This window comes from Parambassis ranga, unplaced genomic scaffold, assembly GCF_900634625.1.
Source record: "Parambassis ranga unplaced genomic scaffold, fParRan2.1 scaffold_63_arrow_ctg1, whole genome shotgun sequence".
Classification (NCBI taxonomy): Eukaryota; Metazoa; Chordata; class Actinopteri; family Ambassidae; genus Parambassis; species Parambassis ranga.
Genome location: NW_021144808.1, coordinates 27,682 through 51,405, shown reverse-complemented (window position 1 = coordinate 51,405; position 23,724 = coordinate 27,682). Strand labels below are relative to the sequence as shown.

General features: G+C 44.8%; 3 non-coding genes across 3 annotated transcripts; 1 reads left to right on the top strand and 2 right to left on the bottom strand.

The window, feature by feature from the left end:
* Positions 1 to 4,484: 4,484 nt before the first annotated feature.
* Positions 4,485 to 4,566, bottom strand: trnas-gcu (transfer RNA serine (anticodon GCU)). Its single transcript has one exon. It is a non-coding gene; the product is annotated as a tRNA-Ser (tRNA).
* An 8,891-nt stretch (positions 4,567 to 13,457) lies between these two features.
* On the top strand, positions 13,458 to 13,530 carry trnar-ucg (transfer RNA arginine (anticodon UCG)). The gene has a single exon. It is a non-coding gene; the product is annotated as a tRNA-Arg (tRNA).
* A 7,599-nt stretch (positions 13,531 to 21,129) lies between these two features.
* trnas-gcu (transfer RNA serine (anticodon GCU)) lies at positions 21,130 to 21,211 on the bottom strand. Its single transcript has one exon. It is a non-coding gene; the product is annotated as a tRNA-Ser (tRNA).
* Positions 21,212 to 23,724: the final 2,513 nt, after the last annotated feature.

Below are 23,724 nucleotides of genomic sequence, written 5' to 3'. Positions count from 1 at the left end.
ACCATGTTAAACAGCAGGCATCACATCAGTCTAATCTCCCAATCTGAGAGAGAGCTGTCATCAACAGCAGGAAGTGCAGGAAGCTCATGGTGTGCAGGCCTCTGATGTGTGGAGGCTGTTGGCTTGTAGCAGCCAACAAGAAGGGAGTTTGTAAAAGTTCTCTGTAACTTTAGATGTGAGGATTCAGAAAGAACTTAGATCAGATATGTGCAGCACTTGTGCAACAGATACTCCAACAGTGACAGCTCTTCTGAAGAAAGCCTGAGGAGCTGAGACCTGGATGAGACACTGATACAGCTTTGCTCTGCTGACAGGAAGGATGAAGGCTGACCACACACACACACACACACTGACACACACACGCACATATAGACACACACACACACATACACACACACACACACACACATACATAACACAAACATATAGACACACACACGCTCTTACAGACACACCACACAAACACACATAAAGAAACACACACATAACACATTCTTACACACACACACACACATATATAGACACGTGCACACATAGACGCAACACACACACCAACACACACAATCATACACACACTCTTACAGACATGCACACACATTTATTGTCACACCGGCTCAGAAAGTGTGACACATTGGGGAGGACAAACACAACTTTAACCGTTTGACCATTTTATTGAAGAAAGAACAGTAGTTGTATACCAACAATTGACTAACAAGGAAATGTGCAAACAAAATACACCGCCATGCCTGCAGCAGGCTGGAGAGAGAGCAGCCCTCCTAGTAGGCCAGACGGGGAGAGAGAGAGTGAAGCAAACAGACTGGGAACTCTTAAACCGTCTCCAGCTCGTCAGCACAGGAGAGCTGCATAAGCTCAGGATCAGCTCCACCCAGCAACCTCCTGCACACACAGGGGAGAGACAGCAGCAACAACACAACACTCCCTGAGAGGCCAACACAGGGCCACAATATAGACACTGACACACACTAACACACAGACACATGCACACACACATATACAGACACACACACACACAATACACTGCTTCAGACACACACACTGCCTGCTTCAACTGTGGAAAGGCTTCCTGTGCGTCAGTGCAACAGGCTGTTGGGCCTTTGCAGGATCCTGCAGGGTCGACCCCAAAGTTCAGACTCACAGTTCATAGCAGGACTGAGCTGGATGCAGTCACAGCTCCTCACTGTGTGCAGCAGCTGGACTGAGCTGAACACTGGACTCAGACAGATTCAACATCCACACGCCAGTCACTGGAAGCCTTCAGAATGCTTCTCTCCTCACTCAGCTTCCAGTCCAGATCCAATACCTTACTGCAGGTGAGTGACGGACCTGTCAGCTGTGTGTTAGAAATGCATGAATAAACAGCAGCTTCATGTTGATGCAGGACGTATGAGGTCGGAACACTGATGAGATGAAAAGATTCAGAGGAAAAGGCAGAAAGAGCAGAGCTGATAAGTCACATGACTGATGCACTGACACGCTCTCTAGTCAGCTCCAAAACACCACTCAGATCCATCCACCATTCCAGAGCTGCTCTCAAAGGTGATCTGGAATGACAGCTGACAGCAGAGAGAGGAGAGCTTTAAATGTACTGCTACAAGCTGATTGGCTGCATGAGCAGCGAGGCAGCGACTGATTGGTGGAAGAGCTGACTAGAGAGATCAGTGAATCAGTTTGAGCTGCTGTTGTGCAAATGGAACAGACAACAGGTGGAAATGAGAGGCAGTTATCAAGACAGCCCCTATAAAGGAGCTTCTCAGGAGGGTCACACCCATTGACAGTAAAAACTATGGACAGAGCTTCCGTGACGTCACCTGTTTGTTTCTGAAGAGCCGTTTTGAGGCTCGGTGGGAGGTTCCGGGACGTGATGACCGCCGCCATGTTGACAGCGTCACGTCACCAAAACTCTCAAATATGGACAAAGAGGGGGAGCACGAGCGGGGTTTAGGGGGGTGGGCGATCGTGGGAGCAGGAAACTCACGCTGTGATACGGCAACTGTCTGTCACTCAAGCAGCAACGCCCATAATTATGCTTAATTTTAAGTCAGAATACAATTGAAACGAGTGGGTTGTAAAAAAATTCACCCCCCCTACAATTGACACTAGAAGAGAACCAATCATCTGAGACCAGAATGGTTTTTTGTACCAGGCCGTAAACATGTTAATTTCTGCTGTGAAGTCGGCCATTTTAACATGGGAGTCTATGGGAAATGACTCGCTTTTGGAGCCAGCCCCCAGCTGTTGCAGCGTGAATTACAAGTTTTGACACTTCCGCATGGGCTTCAACTTTGAGCCCCGAAGGTTGCCGCTTGGTCACACCCTAATACAAGACCACTTCCTGTTATGCAACAAATACACTTTATGATTCAATGTTGAGCTAATGCCACAGCCACAAAAAGACATTTCTCCAGCTGCTAGACAGCAAGCCTTATCTAGACATGGAGGACAGTCTCCTCATGGAGGACAGTGATATGCAAAGTGTTCAATCTTTGTTGACACAGTTAGAAGAAATCTTTGTTCATATCTTTACCAATGTCAAACTAAGAAGAACATGTGCTTTGTGTTGTTCTTCCACCGACTGAAACATGAAAAATAAGAGGTCACACATGGCTCGTTGGTCTAGGGGTATGATTCTTGCTTTGGGTGCGAGAGGTCCCGGAGGACGTCATCACCTGCACTGTGACCTGCACTGTGAGCTGTAAGGTCTTATACAGACAGGTCTGTCCTCATCAAGTCCAATCAGTATCATCAAAGACAGCTGGACTCAGATGAAGGTGTAGAACCATCTGAAGGACGATCAGAAGAAATGGACGCACCTGAGTTCAATATATGAGAGTCACAGCAAAGGCTCTCTGCGATTCCACCACTAGATGTCAGCATTGCACAGCATTGGTGGTTCAGTTCAGATTGAGAGAATACAAAGAGTGTGCAAAGCTGTCATCAAAGCAAAAGCTGGCTGCTTGGAAGAATGTCAAACATCAAACATATTCTGCTTGGTTTAACACTGTTTGTTCACTACATCATTCCACATGTGTTCCTTCATAGCTCTGATGTCTTCAGGATGAATCTACAATGTAGAAAGTCATAAAAACAAAGACAAACCACTGAGTGACTTTTGACTGGTACATTGTACATTGTCATCATATGTCCTAACCAGCAGGGGGAGCACTGATTATAAACTCTCTGTCTCACATGTTATTGTCATGTGTTTTTATGGAAGATGATGCTGACTGTTGTTTTCTTGTTTCTCTCTGTAAACAGCTTGTACGACACACTGCTGTCCTACAGGAGCACATTCAGCGGTAGACTGAGACTACCGAGGAGCAGCACAGAACGCCACAGGAGGTCCTTCCTGCCAGTGGCCATCAGACTGTATAACTCCTCTCCTTTCTGTAGGGAGAAGCGCTAGATAATCATGTCAGGCATCACTGTCATTCCCTCCACTTGTCTATATTTATGTTTACTTAGCACCTTACATCTCCATATTTGTATCCATGTATCATATATTGTGCTCATACTGAGTACTGTACTCTTATTTTGGATTATAGTGACACTTATACTCTTATACTCTGTACTTAACTGCATTTAATGTAACATGATACCTCTGGCACAAGAATTTCCTTCGGGATTAATAAAGTTTTATCTTATCTTATCTTATCTTATCTTAAACAGCAGCTTCCCTGAGGGGAAACTCAGCTAATAAATGATGCTGTAACCTCTGATCTGCTGGGTGGGAGTCCACTACATTATCGATCCATCCTCATCCATCCAGCTACACCCTCCCTCCTAAAATGCAGGCTGGAGGATGCGGGCATCAATCCCGCTACCTCTCACATGCTAAGCACGCACTCTACCATTTCAGCTAATCCCCCTTGTATAAAGGGTCAATTGCAAGTCAATCAGGACTGACTGCACTACATGAAGTGTACTAGTGAAGTATTGGAAGCATCAGACTTTTAATCTGAGGGTCCAGGGTTCAAGTCCCTGTTTGGGCAGAACACTTTGTACTCCCTCTTGCTTGTACTTCCCTTCCCTATCTGTTAATGTGCTTGGACAGAGCTCTGTGAACAGCCAGCCTCTTTGCGTCTTGCCCTCCTTGTGCAAGGTGTCAATGGTCGTCTTTTGGGCAACTGTCAAGTCAGCAGTCTTCCCGTGATTGTGCAGCCTACAGAACTAGACTGAGACCATTTAAAGGCCTTTGCAGGTGTTTTGAGTTCATTATCTGGTTAGAGTGGCTCCAGGTGTCTTCAATATTGAACCTTTTCAGATATTCTCATTTCCTGACCTACTGAATGTGGGTTTTCCATTAATGCCTACAGCTGGACCAATGCACAGACTGTGGACTTCTCCATAGACTGATCTGTGTAGATAGGACACCAGTACTACTGTCCAAACTGTCTTAAGTTGGAATGTTTATGACACCATCAAGTGATGATCCTGTGTCAGGACGTTGACCTTAAAAGATGAAACGACGAGGATGGGATTCGAACCCACGCGTGCAGAGCACAATGGATTAGCAGTCCATCGCCTTAACCACTCGGCCACCTCGTCTGTCTGATTAACATGTGTTCACGGCTTCGAGCGAAAATACGCTTGAACAAGGTCACAGCTTTTGCCTTAAACATAAGCATCTTGACAAACTTTGACAAACATTGAAGGCCAGTTTTTGGAGTAGTTGTTTGGTTTCTCCATTGTACAGATCAGAGCATGCCTCACTGCACTGGACTGCATGTGTCCAGGGGTGGACTGCATGTGTCCAGGGGTGGCAGTAACTGATTACAAATACTCAAGTTACTGTAATTAAGTAGTTTTTCTGGGTACTTGTACTTTATTTTTAAGCCAGTACTTTTACTTGTACTTAAGTACAAATGTAACAAAATAATGTACTTCACTATTTTTAACACCACAATTCGTTACTGAGTACACTTATTATTTTCTTCTTAACCAATAAAGATACCAGTTACAAACTGACCAACATGGCTGATGTCGTGACCTTCCCTGGTCACCCCGGATTGTCAGACTCCGTCTTCTGTAATCAGAACATTGAGTGAAAGAAAATACCCTGGGTTTTGTAGTTTCGCCTTTTGCAAAAGGGAGAACACCTAGTGACCACAGGCCTCTCAGTCTGCTTCACTCCCGTCCATACGTGTTCTGCCCCTCCCCTGGACACAGGCTTGTTTTATTGAAAGTTGAGGTACATTTGCATAATAGATAAACAGTTCTTCAAGACCCTCGTTGGTATTCCCATATTGGGACATGTTGCCCCTTTATCTCCACCTACTAATTATCATAATGTTATTTATGACTGTGAAACACTCTGTTTCCCTCCTATGTTGGATGATTTATCTTACGTCCACCTTCACCACAAAAAGGGCTCCAGTAATATAAACATCCTCCCTAACTCTCTGTAAGGGTGTATGTGTGTGTGTGTGTGTGTAGAGAGTCCCCCTTTTTCTCTGAGTAAAAGCATACATACGAGTAAATATGTGCTCTGTATCATGTCAGCGCGTAGGTAAACAGTAAACATGTGTTCAAAGCTAATAAAAAGTTAGTGAAAAGTTAGTGATCATTCACCATGTCTCGTTAATCTGTCCTAAGCTTGCACCTGTAACCATAAGGTTTACACAAGAAAAATCTGTGGAAAACACAGGATGTTTCTCAGATAGCTTGGTGATGGGGAATATAACATCCCATTCCATGCATTTTTTAGGGGAAACCGAGCGAGCCATAACTAGTATAAAACAGTCGGTGGTCAGAGAAGCTGGCACCACCTGTAACAAAGGTCTGGGTCCCAAGCAGACCACACAATCAACTTGGAATGCATTAGCTGACTATTCAGCTAATAAAAACCAATTATTCCTGTAGCAACCTGAAACCATTGAGCAGTAGACAATCCTTCTGTTCCTGATACAATAACAACCCCTCCTGAATTAGCATAATTCTTACCAGTCACTAAGCTCCCCTGCACTGCTGAACTCTCTGGGATTGTGGAGGTGGTTGTATTAGGCAGACTATGTGTTTGCCAAAATCCCACCATCCAACAGGGGTCATGACCTACAAACACAGCACAGACAAGGAACCATGTGCCATTCTGTGTTTCGGGAAGTATTAGTGGAGTTAGTGCATGGATCAGATAGTACAGTGTGTTGACCCATCTGTAACAACACATAGACCGTCAGGAGGAATAGAACCACAACCATGATTATAACCAATAGGATAATATAAAAATAATATAAGTAACAAGTAGAGCAGTATAAAGATTAATAATATAAAAAATGAATATGTAGTTTATACCTCTGTCCAGGGAACTCGCAGTGTAACCAATAGATCAAAAAAATTATGAACAACCCTAATATGGTTATCCCAACAAGAAAACAAATACATGTTATACATCATAGTATGTGGGGGTATTTTAATCGGTCGGTCTTTCACCGTTCCCGCCCCCAGATACTCCTAACAACTCAAATATAATGAAAATTGTCCTACAGTAAGAATGTTCAAAATTGTGTTTTATCAGTTCATGTATGTGTTCCTGTCCGTCTGCCTCGTCGTCCAGCGCCCCGCCTGATTCTCTGGTCCTCTCGTCCCTCAGGATGTGTTTTCTTTCTTCAGATCCCTGGGGTTAGACTACCCGGGATCCTGGATTCCTGTCAGGGGATTATTCTGCCCCTTTTTGTGACAGGATCCGTATCTGAATCAGCCGATTCAGACTTCTGCGCCCTCAGATCAGCGTGGACGTCCTGTAGAGATCATTGAGGCTCCTCTGCAGCTGCACTGGCTCCAGTGGAACCAGGTGTCCCCCTTTCCTCTCAGCCGAACTGTGTGTGAGGTGCGTCCCGTCACCTGATAGGGACCTGTCCACCTTGGCTCCAACCACTTCTTTTTGATGACCCTCAGGAGTACCCACTCGGCTAAATACTAACACCAAAGCTTTAAATTCATTATGGTTTATATTAATATCATACTACATACTCTTTCAGTCTCAGCCGGCCAGCTGGTCCAGGAAACTATCAACCTGTAAGAAGCTCATAAGGTGTAGATTATATGGCGTTATTACCAGAACATCAATACAATGGATAATATTTGAACCCATATAAATTTGGTCTGTGCACAGATTTTAGCCAATTTTTGTTTTAGGTTTGATTCATCCTTTCCACCTTTCCTTGAGACTGTGGATGATAAACAGTACCAAAAGCATGCTTCAGTCCCAACATAGCCTCCACCTGCTGGAGGTCTTTATTTTTGAAATGTGTTCCATTGTCAGATCTGATTTTTTCAGGAAAACCATGTCTAGGGATGTAGGTGTTAATCAGAAATTTAATGACAGTTTTGCTGTCCTCCCTTTTCGCAGGACAGGCTTCTGGCCATCCTGAGTATGCATCAACACACATCAAAATGTATCTGAATCCCCTCACAGAGTTAATCATGTCAGTGTAGTCAATGATGATTTCTTTGCCCGTCTTGGCCTCTAGTGGGTAGTGTCCTGCTTCTGGTTTGATGGTTGGTCTCGGATTGTATTTATTACACTGATCACATGTTCAAATTACATACTGAGCCATGTCTTTCATGTAGGGGTGCCACCAGTGCTCCAGATTTCTTAACATCTGAGCTACCCCCACATGGCCTAGCCCATGTGCTTCTTCCATGGCAGTTTGTCTCAATCCAGGTGGCAGTATGGGTCGTCCATCCGGTCCCCTCCATACGCCTCCTGTGTCAGTGGGGTGAGTGTGAATGTCTCTGAGTTTACATATGCGACTACACTATGTGTTGTGAGTACATACAGCTGGTGTCCCATGACCATGTGTTCAGTTTTCTGAATTAGCTTAGCTATTCCTGCATGTTGTGTGCACTGCGGGTGTCTTTTTTCCATGTTGTCTAAGAGGACACTGATGTACATCAGTATTACTCTCTCTCCCCCTTTTCTCTGGAACTCCTTCTGCAAACTTCCTCTATCTTTCACCATCAACTTTCACAACATCTTTCTGCCAACAACTTATCTACAGCATCCTTCATAAGAATCACTTCTGCCGCTGCAGTCTTAGAGTCATAAGTCTGGTTCAGTATTCCGCCTAAGACCGTCAGCTGTTCTTCTACCGTCTTTAGTGGGCTGTGCGGACCCCACCTGTCGTCAGTCGTGTCTCGGTGCACACTTAAGTCCATGTCGTCAGTCATTAAAGTCTTAATCTCGTGCTCACGTAGGAATTACAAAACTATAGTTTAAGTTCAAATTTACAAAACTGCAGTTACAATGTTTCTATGTCCTCTACCAAACTATGTACACATCAGAAGAAAAAACTAATCCAGTTCGTGAGTGAACCTACTTCAACAGACCACTGCTTTACATTAGCACCAGTTAGGTTTCCAGCAGTGCTGCTGCTTCAGCTCACACGTCCCTGGCACTCATCCACATTTCTCATTCATGCATTACCCATAATATGAGCGCTCAGTATGTGTGTGTGTTACAGCTTCACTCTCAGCTGTGTGTCTCAGTAAGGGGTGCTTTTGAACTCACAGGACTTTCCTCTGTTCTTGTAGCCGGTCCGACTACTCACAGTTCATCTGTTCTTGCCGTCTCTCTTTTAGACGGCTCACAGTTATAAATAACAGCGTTCTTCACTGTCTAGATTCAGGCCGACTGAGAAATATGGCACGCTATGTCCCTAGTACTCAGTCCAGTGGATTTGAGACTAGCCTCTCTTCCACGACACCAGAATCTTATATGTCTGTAATTTGGAAGCCTGTTGACTTACTACAACTTCCGCCTAACTAGTGCGGTCGTTGTTTCAGTTTCCAGTCATTCCAACATTCATACCATGTGTTTGCCTGTTCTTGTTCTTTTCCTCTCTCTTTTTTTAGTGATTTAGGGTTCCTCAAGCCCCGGGACTCAAACCCAGCTTTTCCAGCCTCTCGTCAGAGCACCGGTGGAGTCGCCACACTCAGGATTTTGCAACCCCTTTTTCCTTTTCCTTTCTCTTATTCTTTATCTTTATTCTTACAAGAATTCTTTAACCTCTTTTTTTTTTGTTTCAGTCAATGTTCGTATAATTTACAGGCAGATTACTACTAAGACTTGGGACATGTTACACTTTAGAGTAGTCAATGCAGATATAAAAGGTCTGCTCACCTTATTGTTGACGCGCCACGTGTCCTCTGTCTGTTCGTAATCAACCCCTGTGTTCAATTGACGGATCTGAGAAGAATACAATTACCTTCTATCCTGGACGGGCCCCCAAAATGTCGTGACCTTCCCTGGTCACCCCGGATTGTCAGACTCCGTCTTCTGTAATCAGAACATTGAGTGAAAGAAAATACCCTGGGTTTTGTAGTTTCGCCTTTTGCAAAAGGGAGAACACCTAGTGACCACAGGCCTCTCAGTCTGCTTCACTCCCGTCCATAAGTGTTCTGCCCCTCCCTGGACACAGGCTCGTTTTATTGAAAAGTGGAGGTACATTTGCATAATATATAAACAGTTTTTCAAGACCTTCGTTGGTATTCCCATATTGGGACATGTTGCCCTGTTATTCCCACCTACCAATTATAATACTTGGTCTAACTGTTATTTATGACTGAAACACTCTCTATCCCCCCTCTGTTGGATGCTTTATCTTACGTCCACCTTCACCATAACAAAAGGGCTCCAGTAATGTAAACATCCTCCCTAACTCTCTGTAAGGGTGTATGTGTATGTAAAAACTCCCTTTTTCTCTGAGTGTAAGCATATACAATCGAGTACATATGTGCTCTATATCATGTCAGTGCGTAGGTACCCTTATATAATTCCACAGCTGCTAACTAATTAAACAAACTAAACAGCCTTATGTTATTTATCTTATTTGACAGGCAGCAAATCATTAATTAATTCACTGATTAAATGTAACTTCATACTGTCTGCACATAGGACGCAGACACATGCGCACATACAGGTGAGCACGCTTCCACAAGCGGATTGAGCTGGTGGATTAGGCTAAACTAAGCTAAGCTAAGCTAAACTAAGCTAAGGTAAGCTAACGGTTGTGACGCAACCGATCATGTGGCGCGCTTGACCGGCATCCGCAGATCAGACTGAGATATGCCGATTTTATGCCGGTCAAGCGCGCCATCTCTGATGCTAACTGACGGTAACTTCAACGGTAAATAAACAAAGCACAGAGCTCTGAGGAGCTAAAGCAGAGAGAGAACAGCTGGAGGGACACATTTGTAGCTCCAAGTCATGAAGTCAGTGTCCTCCTGTCAGAAACACTATGTGCTGAATGTCACTCTTTTCACACAGAGCCGTTGTTGTTCCGTGACATTGTCATGTTTACATACCTGTTCTGTGTAGCTTGATCTCAGGCTTCAGGAGCAGATCCAGCAGTTTGCGCTGACGGTCCAGCTCTCCCTCGTACTGGACGATAGTTTGTTCAAACACTCCCAATATTTCAGCAGCAGCAGCAGTTAGCCGCTCGCTGATAAAAGCTCTCAGAGACTCAGCAGCAGCCATTCAGATGTAATAAAACACTTACAGCGGAAAAACTTCTGTTGAACTTCTGCTGTCACTGTGCTCGTCTTTCTAGTTCCTCTTCCCCCTCCTTCTCCTTGTTCAGTTCATTTGTTTGATTGCCGTTGCTAGGCAATAAAACACTGGTTATTCACCCTCTTTCATCTTTTTTGTTTGATTTCCGTTGCTAGGCAACTTGCCGTTGCTAGGCAATCAACTCTTGTTATTCACCCTCTTTCTTCTTCTTCTTCTTTGTTTGATTGCCGTTGCTCATCTGTTGTTCATCTCACAGAGGACATTCCGGGTCAACTTCACGTTTTTTTTACAAACCATACATTTTGTATGACTTACAAATGCCAATATTTCCTTCAGACTAGGTTTCTGTTTTCTTTATATTTCATTATATTTCCATTTGAATGACTTAATTGGAATTGTGAAAAGTCTCCTACCCTGAAATGACTGAGCTGTTTCTGAGGTATTGCCGTCTCCTTCCTGCTCTCTGGCGCTTACTGTTTGTAAATGGCAGATTTCAAGCCCAGGAGACTGGTGGGAGTGCATGCAGCCTGTGGGAGTCAAATGAAAAAAAAACTGGAAGATTGTAAACAAGAAATGTATATAAGAAATGTGAATAGCTGGTTCATAGAGTGGAGGCTGACCACCATTTTAAATCTGTCCTAAAGTGCATATTGTGCAGAATCAGAAAAACCTCATTAATCCCTGCAGATGCTGCTTTGTTCAGTCACTCAACATCATAAATTATACTGGATAGTATGAGAGATGGATTGATTTCTCATGTTCACAGTCCTCCCAACATCAACAGTCAAGTGCCTCATAATGCACCTGTAGGGGCTACTGCTGTAATAAAAGGAATGACGCAAAAATGTGACATGCATTTTTCACACACATATTTCCAAGAATCCGTCTATATGTTATAATACAATAGGCATATTTTATAAATGCTGTTGCCCAGAACATATACATTGGTTTGTGATTAAACGGTACCCTAGCTTCTATATCGTATGCTCACTCAGACTTGATACGGGGCAGAATCTTGTATTCGTATATGTACTTCCAATATGAGGCGCCCTCACATTTAGGCTTTAGCTAGTTCTGTGTCTGAGTAAACACTCTTGCTTGACACACATATATGCATCAAATACAGCAAGCCATTGCCATCACACAAGGACATCTGGCATTCAGCACACCAGCTGTTTGTACTTTTATAAAATATAAGCGTTGTTGTTTTTCAGTGTTCTCAGGCACTGATGTGACATGAATAAGCATGTTTCTCACAAATGATGGTCTTGTTCCGCCTGCTATTGAGGAAACTGACAGTTAACTTTGGTCAGAGATGGGAGACAAAGCCTTATGTAGCCTTATGCCTTCGACCCTCAGATTGCCTCCTCTGCTGAGGCTTATTAACACAGACCTGTATCCATAGTAGTTCACATGTACAAGTGGCTTGGATGACGTCCCTGAAACTATGAAAGGTGGAGAAATAAATTCAACTCTGAAGAAGATAATTGTGTTGTTACAAAGCTTGTTGTCAGTATAGACTTTCAGGTATTTTCAGTCTTATGTTTTGTCACAGAACATGTGTTTACTGCAGATGTATTTATGAGAGAAGTTAAAGGAGTTAGCTCTTTTTTATGCTGCTGTAAACTAATATAAGGTTCATTTCATGCAGCGATGGGACAAAAGTTCAAAATAAAGGGGGCTGCAGGAGCCTCCTACCACTCCTCCAACCAGAAGAGATCTGGGCCAGATCCAGACGTTGAGCTGAATCGTATTCTTCGAGCCTAAGCAGAGCTCAAAATCCTAGCTCGCCATCAACCCTGGCCTGCACACAGCACAGGACCAATTAATGTGCACACAGTCCATCTATCTAATAATAATACAGTACAAATCGTATCATACATAGTTCTAAATTAGAGTTCTCATATCATCAAATATATACATACAAATATAGATATTCTATTAGTCAAATTGGGAAATAAATGTTTGCTATATTATAATATCAATTCTGCTAGTGTAGCAATATCAAACATGATCAAACATTAAAGGTCAGACAGAAATACTTTACAGACCTCTCACATTGATTCAATGTAGCACAGTTAAGGATAGTCAGAGAGACCTGGCTTTTTTCTGGACTCAGTGCAGGAGGTGGGTGACAGGAGGGTCCTGACAAAACCGACTCCCATGATGCACCACTGAGACACAGGAAGTCATTCCTGCCTGTCTCAATCAAACTACTGAACTCTGAACTGTAAGATAAGACAAGACAAGACTTTATTAATCCCGAAGGAAATTCCTGTATATTCCTGTATAAGAGTAGAAGTGTCACTCAGACACTGTACATTCATACTGGTACATTCATGTCCTGCTCTTTACTATGGAAAGGTTTTATACAGTAGTGAATATGTTCTTTAGATACAACTCAGGGATTTAAATGCTATCTAGGTATTTAGATATTTATTATATATTTCAATGTATCTTTAATTTCTAATGTCTGTAACAAAAAAGAATTTCCCCTCGGGGATAAATAAAGTCATTCTGATTCTGATTCTGATTCTGATGCTGGACAATGAGTCCACCCCCTGCAGGACGCCCTGTCAGCTCTGCAGAGCAGCTTCAGTGGCAGACTGCTCCACCCTCGGTGTGTGAAGGAGAGATACAGAAGGTCTTTCCTTCCTGCTGCTGTCAGACTGTATAATAACCACTTCTGATAGGAGCAATATTCACACACCACAGTGTACAACACATTATTTATTTAGTTTCTGATGCACTATGTACAGTTTTCTTACAGACCACTTCTCCCTCCACTCACCTGTGCAATAACTGTTCATATGTAAACTGTTTTTATTCTATTCTATTTGCGCTGGCAAACTGCACCAACAAAAACTCTTATTATGAACACTATGCCATAACATTCTGACAAAGAAAAGTTTATGTGGCAAACACACTAGACCATGTGGCCTAATGGATAAGGCGTCTGACTTCGGATCAGAAGATTGAGGGTTCGAGTCCCTTCGTGGTTGAGGTTTTATACACGTATGAAATGAGCCAACTTCTATCTGTGGTTTATCCGCAACTCACTTCCACTGCTAGAACCTTTAGTGGGTCTACTACACTACTATGCCACTATACCCGTCTTGATGGGTTCCCTCAGTGTACAGGGGTTATGGATGGGAGTCATATTCCAATTATTGCTCCTGAGGATAACCATGCTGACTATTTTTTATTTATTCAACATCTGTCCAGTCAGCAATCTTCCCCATGATTGTGTCTGCTTTGCAGGTGTTTTGAGTTCATCATCTGATCACACAATATTCTCATTTATGGAGATGCACCTGTACATGGTGGCTGATTATGATAACAAACTAATGAAGTGCTGTGAAAATGAGTCAAATATAAAAACATGAGACAGTGGGTGGCTCCTTCAGCCACAGACTTTTGTCCAGACAGGGGTCAGACTGACTGCTCTGGCTGCCTGTGGGACTCTTTTTTCGGCCAGTGATAGTCATGCAGAGGTGGATAAAGATGGCTTCCACCAGCCGGTTGCAGCTTGGCCACTGGGCCGGAGCATGTGACCCGACAAAAGACCTGGAAATTTAAGGCAGTGTAAAACTTAGCAATAATGGGTCACACCTGCTTTAAACAAAACAAGTCAATAAAGAAACAAACACAAAAATTAATTGAACATACCGTTTGGTGGACTCCACCCCTGGTGCCACCAACTTTTTTGTGGCCCTAAACCGACCCTTGGTTAGGCTATCCTGACGCCGAGGAGGGTATTTAGTTCTAGCCTTGTCAAAGTCTGACAGCACATGCCAGAGGTCTATGATGTGTCGTGCCTCCTCCTGTGTTAGGGCAAGGCTGTGGTCCTTCAGAGACACATATAGCGTGCCAACTCCTGGACTGCTGCATAGCTGGGGATGTTGTCTGGCCCAACAGAGTCCTAAATGAATGAAATGCATTGACAAACTTCAACAAAATATCTGATTGATTCTTGTAACAGCTTTCTAATATTTCATGTATTTTTCCACTGATTGTGAATATATATTGTTAAAATTATTCAAATTCTAAACTTAATAACATTCCTATGTTATTTAACTACATTTTTACATGTTATTTTGAAAAAGTAATGACCAAATGTTGCAGTACACAGACGTCTAATGTGCAATTATAAAGCCTGCAGTGGTGTGAGGTCTTACGTTAGTTGTAGGAGGTTCTGCTCTAGCCAAAATCATTTGCAAAAAGGTGAAAACTTACTGTAGATGCAGACACAGCAGCAGATGCGTCTGTGGCAAGTGGAGAGGCCCCAGTAAGCAAATCTCCTGAGCTAGCAGGAGCAGGAGCAGGAGGAGCAGGAACAGGAGCTGGAGACACGTCTGTGGCAAGTGGAGAGGCCCCAGTAAGCGAATCTCCCGAGCTAGCAGGAGCAGGAACAGGAGCTGGAGACACGTCTGTGGCAAGTGGAGAGGCCCCAGTAAGCGAATCTCCCGAGCTAGCAGGAGCAGGAGGAGCAGGAACAGGAGCTGGAGACACGTCTGTGGTGAGTGGAGAAGCTGTGGCAGTGGGACCTGTGAGTAGAGGATCTTCCGGCAAGGGTACAGTGAAGTCCTCAAACTCCTCTGGCGCCTGCTCAACATAGCCCTCATCATCAGCCACAGTCACAGTGTCTGTCTCCATGGCAGCCAATGTGTGCTTGTAGTCCTCTAGTGCAGTGCCTGTCTGGTCATACAAATATTCCACCCCAATAAGCTCTCCTGAAAATCACACAAACATACACAAACACATCAAATTATATGTCATGTACAAACAGATGCAATAAACTTAATAATACAGATGAGCTTTATCAGACATTAAGAAACTGTACCAGTATATTTTCTTGGTGGTGTGTAGTTCACCAGCTTCAGTCCCATGACGTTCTCTGCAAGCTGGTTGACTGCATGCCGGAGAAGGCCACTGTAAGAATGGGGCTCCACTCTTCCTTCAGCTGCCCTGCCTCTGTCCTCATTCCACCTGGCAAGTCCATCCACCAGATAGGCCTGGAAAAAGTTGGCACCGGCCAGAGTTCCTAAAGAGAAAATATATCTCTGTTATTAAATTGTGCTTAATTCTCTACACCAAACTACATTTTAGCTGTGCAAAAGTTGGGAAGAAGTTTCACCTGGGATGAATCTATTCATGTGGAGATGAAAGCTCTCCAGAGATGTTGATCCCCTGGCGCATCTGTATGTTGGCAGTGTGTGCCCCCCCTTCTGCAGGGTCCCCGTCTGCATGTACAGCTGCACGCCAGGGGGGTCCTGGAGGCAACGGAGGTGTTTTTTCTGCACCTTCCAGATCTCTACCATCCGCTCGCTGTTGATGAGGGGCACACCAAGGGTGTTGCACCCCCTGTCCCCATCATAGGCCACCAAGAGCTGGGTGATGAGTGCCTCTATCTCAGTGCTACTCCTGGCGGTCCGTCTGCAGTGCAGCGCCATCTCTGCTCTGGAGATGTGCCGCATGACAGCAGCAGTGGTGGAGGGGTGTAGGTGTCTTGCTGCCAGCTCAGCGCACTTGGCCTCCCTCAGGGCACGCACATCATCCTCATCCCAGATGAAAATACACTGGCTCAGCTGGTTCATGAAGCCAGCATAAAGGGAGTCTGTGGTGCATCCCACGGCAATCCTCCGCATGAAGTGCCACACATCGAGTCGTATCTGCATGCAGCCCCATGGTCTAAACATGCTGTGAAGATGTGTGGACCCACAGCAGTCCCGGTCCACATACAGCACCTCAGGAGGTGGTACTCCTGCATCCTGGAAGCGGCAGATTAGGCCACCAATCATTTTGCCGAGGCCATAGCCCTCACTGGCTGTCAGCACAGACATGATGACCTGGCCATGCTCATTGCCAATGTTGGTGGCCCATGATGCTGTGGAGCGACTTTCACCTGCCAGCTTCTTGACAATTTTCTTAGTGGAGTCCATCTTTAAGACTCTGCCAAAAAGCGAGGTGATGGATGCCTTGATCTCCTCTAACCTGCCAAGCACATCCTGACAGTATACCTGCATTAGCCATCGATGTTTTGGCACAGGTATCATTGCTGGCATGTTCCCAATGGCCACTGGAGCAACAAGCCCTGCAGATACGGCTCTAGCAACTCCACTGCAGTCTGTCAGTAACTGGAGCTGCTTCTGCAGCCAGACCTCAACATGCTGCTCTTCCAGCTGTCTCTGGACCTGGCTGCTGCTGTTCCCCAGGCCTCTCTGCCGCATAACGTGCATATCACATCCCAGCTTGGCTGTGAGCAAACAGGGGAACTGCATGCGATGGCCGATGTCCAACTGGTGGATGATGTTGCTCGCCCAGCTTATGACTTTCCGCTTGCACCCCTTACATGAAGATACTCCGCCACCATGAAATATGTGCCACTGACACCAACAACCTGGCGTACCCTTTGATGCAGTCCAGCTGATGTTAGTTCCTCCTTCCCACAGTCTTTATGAGGGCAGAGTATCTTCATGCGCCACAGCTTCTTTGGCATCCACAAGAACAGTGGGTGGCCAAAGTACTGCTCCATTGGTGGAATGCCAGTGGGAGCAAGTGATGGCTGTGGTGGGTACCACCACATTCTGTCCACCCTGGTGAAGTCCAGCTCGGGTTGTCCAGTTCTGGACCAGTTAAACAAAGTTTTTGAAATCCACTGCTGGTCTAGCACTGGCAAGGCTGGTATCCAGCCAGCAGGGAGACAAAGTCTGCTCTCTGTTAAACAGAATACAAGATGTGCAGTGTAAGAATTTTGCTTTGTTTATTTATATATTGTTGAATTGGAACTCACGTGTTGCTACTGACTCCACCACTTGCTCTGCTGCCATGACCAGGTCCCTGTCGTCCACGTCACATGGTGGCTCCGTGGCACATGGCACTGCTGGTGCAGGGACTGGGAGGATGAGCTCTGGTGAGCCTCGCGTTGGAATGGCTGGAGAAAACATTAATGAATAAGTAAAAAAAATATATATATACTGTGTACTCTCTGTGTACTGATATTATTGAGATCACACAACTATAATTACATCATACTTACTAGGCTGAAACCTGGAGGTAGAAGAAGAGACTAGTCTTTTGACAGACATGTCAAGGCTCCTTTGGGTGAGGTTCTTTCCCGCCAGCAAAGCATGCAGTGATGTGACTGGCACACGCACTGTTGAAGGGGCTCGGCTGGTGGGTGGTGTAGCAGAGGCACTGCTGGTGGAGAGTGGGGACTGGCTTACAGTTGTTGCAGTAGAAGCAGGGGGCTGGCTGGTGGACGGCGTGGCAGAAGCACCACCAGGGGTTGGCACTGCAGAGGCTGAGGCAACACTGATGGTAGGTGTAGCCTTGGCAATGGTGGAGGAAGATGTGTGGGTGCTCGCCCGTTGGAGCTTAATGGAGATAGCCTCCCGGCCCTCAGGAAACAGCTCCATGTAGCGGCGGAAGGCTTCCTTATTGGCCCTGTTGTTAATGGAGTCCTTCACCTCACCCTTCTCACTCTCCCTGATCATTGAGGCCACCAGGTAACCACCATACCCCAGAGCATTTTCCAGCACCCATTTGAATGTCTGCCCCCTAAACATTCCGACCTGCAGCTTATGTAGACCCAGCACACACACCTTGTTGTCTGGGTCGAGGCCTTGTGCAACTGCAGCCTGTCTGGCCGACTCCAGCACCTCCTCTGGTGAAAGAGGACGAGACCATGGCTGGGCCCTGCTCTTCACCCGGCCAGCATCATGGGAGTCATTTAGGATTATGGTCCCATCGGGTCTCTTCTTGAAGTCATAAAAGAACAACAATTAGAGAAGAACAAGAACAAGGAGGCCAAGCATAATGTTTAACTAAGCACCTATCAGACCATTAGCCTAATGTAACATAATAGCTTATTGTTTGTTGTTTAAACAACTGTAAATTATAAGTGTTTATAACAAATATATTATCATAGGCTATTGAAAACAGCGTGATGCTATGACATAGTAATACTATGCCATAGTAATAAAAGCCCATTAAATGTAACGGTTACTAAAGTTAAAAATAGCACTAGGCTTGAACCACGTGACACGACGTGAAGTTATTAGCCGAGCAACTTAGCCGGAGTTGGCTAGATATTTATTATATATTTGAATTTCATACTTTCACTTACTCAATTTATCTTTAATTTCTATTGTCTGTAACAAAAAAGAATTTCCCCTCTGGGATAAACAAAGGAATTCTGATTCTGAATCTGAACTTAACTGGCCGGTAAAGAGCAGCCGCTATGTAGGCTAGGTTATTTATGTTACTACACAAACATAACACTTTACAATCAAATACCAACATTAAAATACAATACAAACACTCAAACAATACAAACAGTCGTACTCGCCGGCAGAAATTAAAATTGCAGACAGTTAGCGGAGTAAATTATCCTGCGGATAGCCGTCCAACAGCGATGTAGCTCGGAAAATGGAATGACGTTGACCATAGCAACAGCGCAGTGACCGGGTCATTCTCCGCCTCCAGCAGCGGTCCGAGCTGAGATTGGCCAGCTCGTTGCCACGGATGTAGGCGGGAGCTGGCAAATTGTGGTAGAGGACAGCTCTGTCATTGGTCGATTCATGGTCAATTCGTGGTAGCACTCGGCCTCGTGATTGGCTGTCGGCGGAGGTGGGGCTAGCAAATCGTGGTAGAGGGCGGCTCTGTCATTGGTCAATTCGTGGTAAATTTGTGGTAGCACTCGGCCTCGCGATTGGCTGTAGGAGGAGGCGGCTTGCTCGACACACGGGCGGCCGGAGGCGCCATACGGGCTCTACATGTTGTTTCAGAGACTAATTCAGACAGGTTAACTGAAACAGAGAGCATTGATTAAGGGTGAACTTCCTGTGTGTGCAGACAGTGGAGGGGGGTTCAGGTGTTATAAATTGGCATCCCCATGGTCCAGATGAAGAAGCGGTTCCAGTTCCTCATATGCTCACTTCTGCTAGTCCATAGGGGACAGTGGTCCTATACACATAAAGCATACATACTTAATGAATTTATGTGTTTTTATAGAGGACTTCTTCATATTGTCTGATTCTGGTGTGAGCACATGTTGCTTTAATCTACAAAGTGAAATTGTTATTTGTTGCCAGTCATACACTCTCAGACTCTGGATTCCATTACAGGACAATGTGGACCTCATGACAGTGTTGTATGGAAAGCCAGTTCAGTTCATTTCTAGTTGGAAAGCTGCCCTGTGATGACACAAACAGAGCGATGACACCAACGCTAGCTAACGTGGGTGGGCGTCGACTTTTGTGGAGGTAGTAGTTGGTTGATGAAACTTGGTGAGTTTCAGTGATATTTAGCGAGTTCCTGTGAGTGCCTGTGAGTGTCAGTGAGTACCTTTGCATGACAGTAAGTGGCACTGAGTGTCAGAGCAGAGTTTCCAGCTTGTTAGTTAGTTAGCTCTTCATAATGCTGAGGCCATTTTTGGTCTCTTCATCTTTCTGATGTCACAGAAGATGAAGAGAATGAAAGAGAGGAACACCCCAGTTTGACTGAGCTGTCCCTCAGTCTGCTGGTCCTGGCCTGGAGGCTGCGCAGTCTCTTTCCTGATGGCAGCAGACTAAAGAAGCGGTGTGAAGGGTTGGTGGGGTCTCCTGTGATGCGGAGGGCCTTTCGGGTGAGACGGCTGTCGTAGAGGTCTTGGAGGGAGGGGAGAGGGACGCTGATGATCCTCTCAGCTGCTCTCACTATGCAATGAAGCGTCTTCCTGCAGGTGGCGGTGCAGGCTCCGTACCACACAGTGATCCAGCTGGACAGGATGCTCTCAACAGGCCCTCTGTAGAAGGTGCACAGGATGGAGGGAGGGGCTCTGGCTCTTTTAAGCTTGCGGAGGAAGTAGAGGCGCTGCTGTGCCTTCTTGGTCAGTGATGCACTGTTGTTAGTCCAGGAGAGGTCCTCAGTGATGTGCACACCCAGGAACTTGGTACTGCTCACCTGCTCCACAGCAGCACCGTCGATGGTCAGAGGGGTGTGCTGACTGTGTGCTCTTCTGTAGTCCACAACCTTTGTCTTCTCCACATTCAGGGAGAGGTTGTGGTCTCTGCACTACTCGACCAGAAGGTGCATCTCATTCCTGTAGTTTGTTTCATCTCCACTGGAGATGAGACCCACCACAGTTGTGTCGTCCACAAACTTCACAAAGATGTTGGAGTTGTGTGTTGGCGTGCAGTCATGGGTCAGCAGAGTGAAGAGGAGGGGGCTCAGCACACATCCTTGGGGAGCCCCGGTGTTCATTGTGATGGTGCTGGATGTGTTTCTGCCGACCCGCACTGTCTGAGGTCTCCCGGTGAGGAAGTCCAGCAGCCAGTTGCACAGCAAGTAGTTAGCCCCAGCTGGTTCAGTTTGTTGATGAGCTGCTGTGGGATTGTATTCAGACTTAAAATTACGCATAATTATGAGCGTTGGCACTTGAGCGACAGACGGTTGCCATATCACAGCACGAGTTTCTCCCCTAAACTCAGCTAGTGCTACCCCTCTTTGTCCGTATTTTGAGTTTTGACGGACACAACATGGCAGCGATCAGAGTGTCACCGAACAAACGGGTGATGTCACGGAAGCTCTGTCCATAGTTTTTACTGTTGAACTTAAAACGACGAGGATGGGATTCGAACCCACGCGTGCAGAGCACAATGGATTAGCAGTCCATCGCCTTAACCACTCGGCCACCTCGTCTGTTAGATCACTATGTCTTCACAGCTTCGAGCGAAAACACGCTGCAAAACTTGAACAAGGTCATAGAAGCGCGATGAACTTTCCTCCTCAGTCTTTGAAGGAGAACTTGTTTCTGTCGCAACTTTTGCCTTAAACATAAGCATCTTGTTTGAAGACAAACTTTGACAAACATTGAATGTCTCTCAGAAAGGGCAGGCTGACATGCTGAAACTGGTTGAACACAGCCGAGCATTTGGCAGAGATGGAAGGATCATAAGAAGGGAGAGTAATTAGGGCCCTAGTGTATGGAGCCAAATTGGGGTCATAAGTTTTGTTCACCTGAAAAAATAAATTTCATTCAAACACTAAAACTTGAAACTGAAAATTTATGTTTTGATGTTGATTTTTTTCTGTTCAAAATTTTTTTTGAATCAACTTTGAAATTCTTTTGAATAAATAGTTTATTTTCAGGTTTCATGTCAATAATTATTTTCATATTTACCATTTTATTTTTTCCACTTTCGCCTCTCCTTTTTTCACCTTTGAGGTTTTGACCCCGATTTTGCTTGGGGTGGGGACATGGGTGTGGACTGCTGAGTGACAGCATGACAATGAAGGCTAAGGGCTTTGCTCAGCCACGGTGCATTCAGGGAACATTGGACATGTCTAAGAGTTACCTCAACACGCGCTATCTTTCATATTGATGTGACCTGCTGCAAAACATTGACACCAGTCAAAGTATAAGATGCTTCAAAGCAGACCTGGTAACAATCACTATATTGAGTCAACACATTATGGAATAATCTACAGTTTACAGTTGACAAATCTGTCAGTGATCGCGTGCCCGCAGTACTCATGGCGCATCATGGCCTCCGCTCCACCAGGGCCACAGACATCAATGCAGGTAAGAATTGGTAACTATTTCTTTTCTATCTAATGAGTCTTTCTGAGTTTGACCTCAGCAATAAACAGACCTGTCATTTATGTAACATGAACAAAGGAAAGACGCTTTTATTCTGCACAGGATGATAATGACGCATGTTGCTAGCTTAAACTGTCTTGCGCTAACAGCAAATAACCTATTTTTTTGCCCGTTTTATCCATGTATTTAAGCTTCCCCTTCGATAACTGGTGATACAGCTAATTTTAGTTTTCTGAAATGTCTTTGTTAACATCTGTGTTTCAGTCATCGGTGATTGCAGCTGCACAGACCCTTATCAATGTACTGACACAGAATGTGTCTCAGGGGCAGCAAGAGCATGGAAGACAACTGGAACAAGCTTCTCCTTCTGTAGAACAAGAGATGGCCAGGTTTTAGATTTTAATGCAGTCTCATTTTCTATGTTAATTAAAAGTATTTTGAATGGTACATGTGATGCTGTGTAAGTATATGCAATATTCATATTTTATTTTTATTTTAAAATTATTCAGATCTTTCCCTGGATTTTTCATACAAAAAAGTTCATTCGGAAGAGGAAAGATTCCAAAGAGCTTTGGTACATCATCTACCAAAGCTTGGAAGCCATTACTTTCTACACATACCTGCTAAACCAAAATGCAGAGACTACCCCAAACCCATCAGAAGAGTTTGAACTTACCCTGGCAGGACTTGGAAAAAGGCATCTCACCATGTCAAAGGATTTAAGCCATGAGGAGGTATTGCAGTAATCAAATATAATTGATTAATAATAATTTTAAATTATAATTGACAGATGATACCTTATGTAATTGTAATTGTCTTAGTTTGACAGACTACTCCAACATGAGTACCCAAAGATGCATGGGCTTAATGGAGGAGGATGGCTGCTCTATAAGGCTTCAGGTGGAGCAAACCAATAATATAACAACTATAATACACAGCAATGTGTGTGATAATGCCTTTCAAGTGCAAAGAACACACAAATACAATAATTTTGTGTTTACAGGTGGCCAGGGGAGGCGGCGACTCTTCATGATTCCACCTGATTCTCATGGATACACTGGCTCTCACATTCGCACTGTCACAGGGCCAGGGAAAAACAACTTTGACAGTTACCTTTTTTGGGGAGGCAGGAGTGGACACAGGTGCTCTCAGAAAAGAGTTTCTCACAGGTAAAAAACAATAGCTCTTACATTTGTTGACAGACCAACAAATAGACATTGATTGGGTTGTGGGTGTGTACTCTCTTCTGCTTATGTGTTTATGCTGACACAGACACTGAAACTGCTAGGACTATGACCATAAGTGTTTGTAATTGTGTATAGAAATGGTGGCAGGGATCGAGAGCCATTTCTTTGATGGACCGCCACATCAGAGGAGCCCCCGGTACTCTCTCAATGACTATGACAGTGGCCTCTACAGGTGTGCTTATGTTCTTAGCAGATAAGAGAAACAAATCAATGTTTTTAGCATGACATTCACTTATGTTTGGTTTGTGTAATAGGACTGTAGGCGAGATTATTGCTGTCAGCCTTGCACAAGGGTGGACCAGCCCCTGCCTTTTTCAGCCCGTGGACCTACCAATACCTGTGTAGTGGGCGGATAAACCCACTCT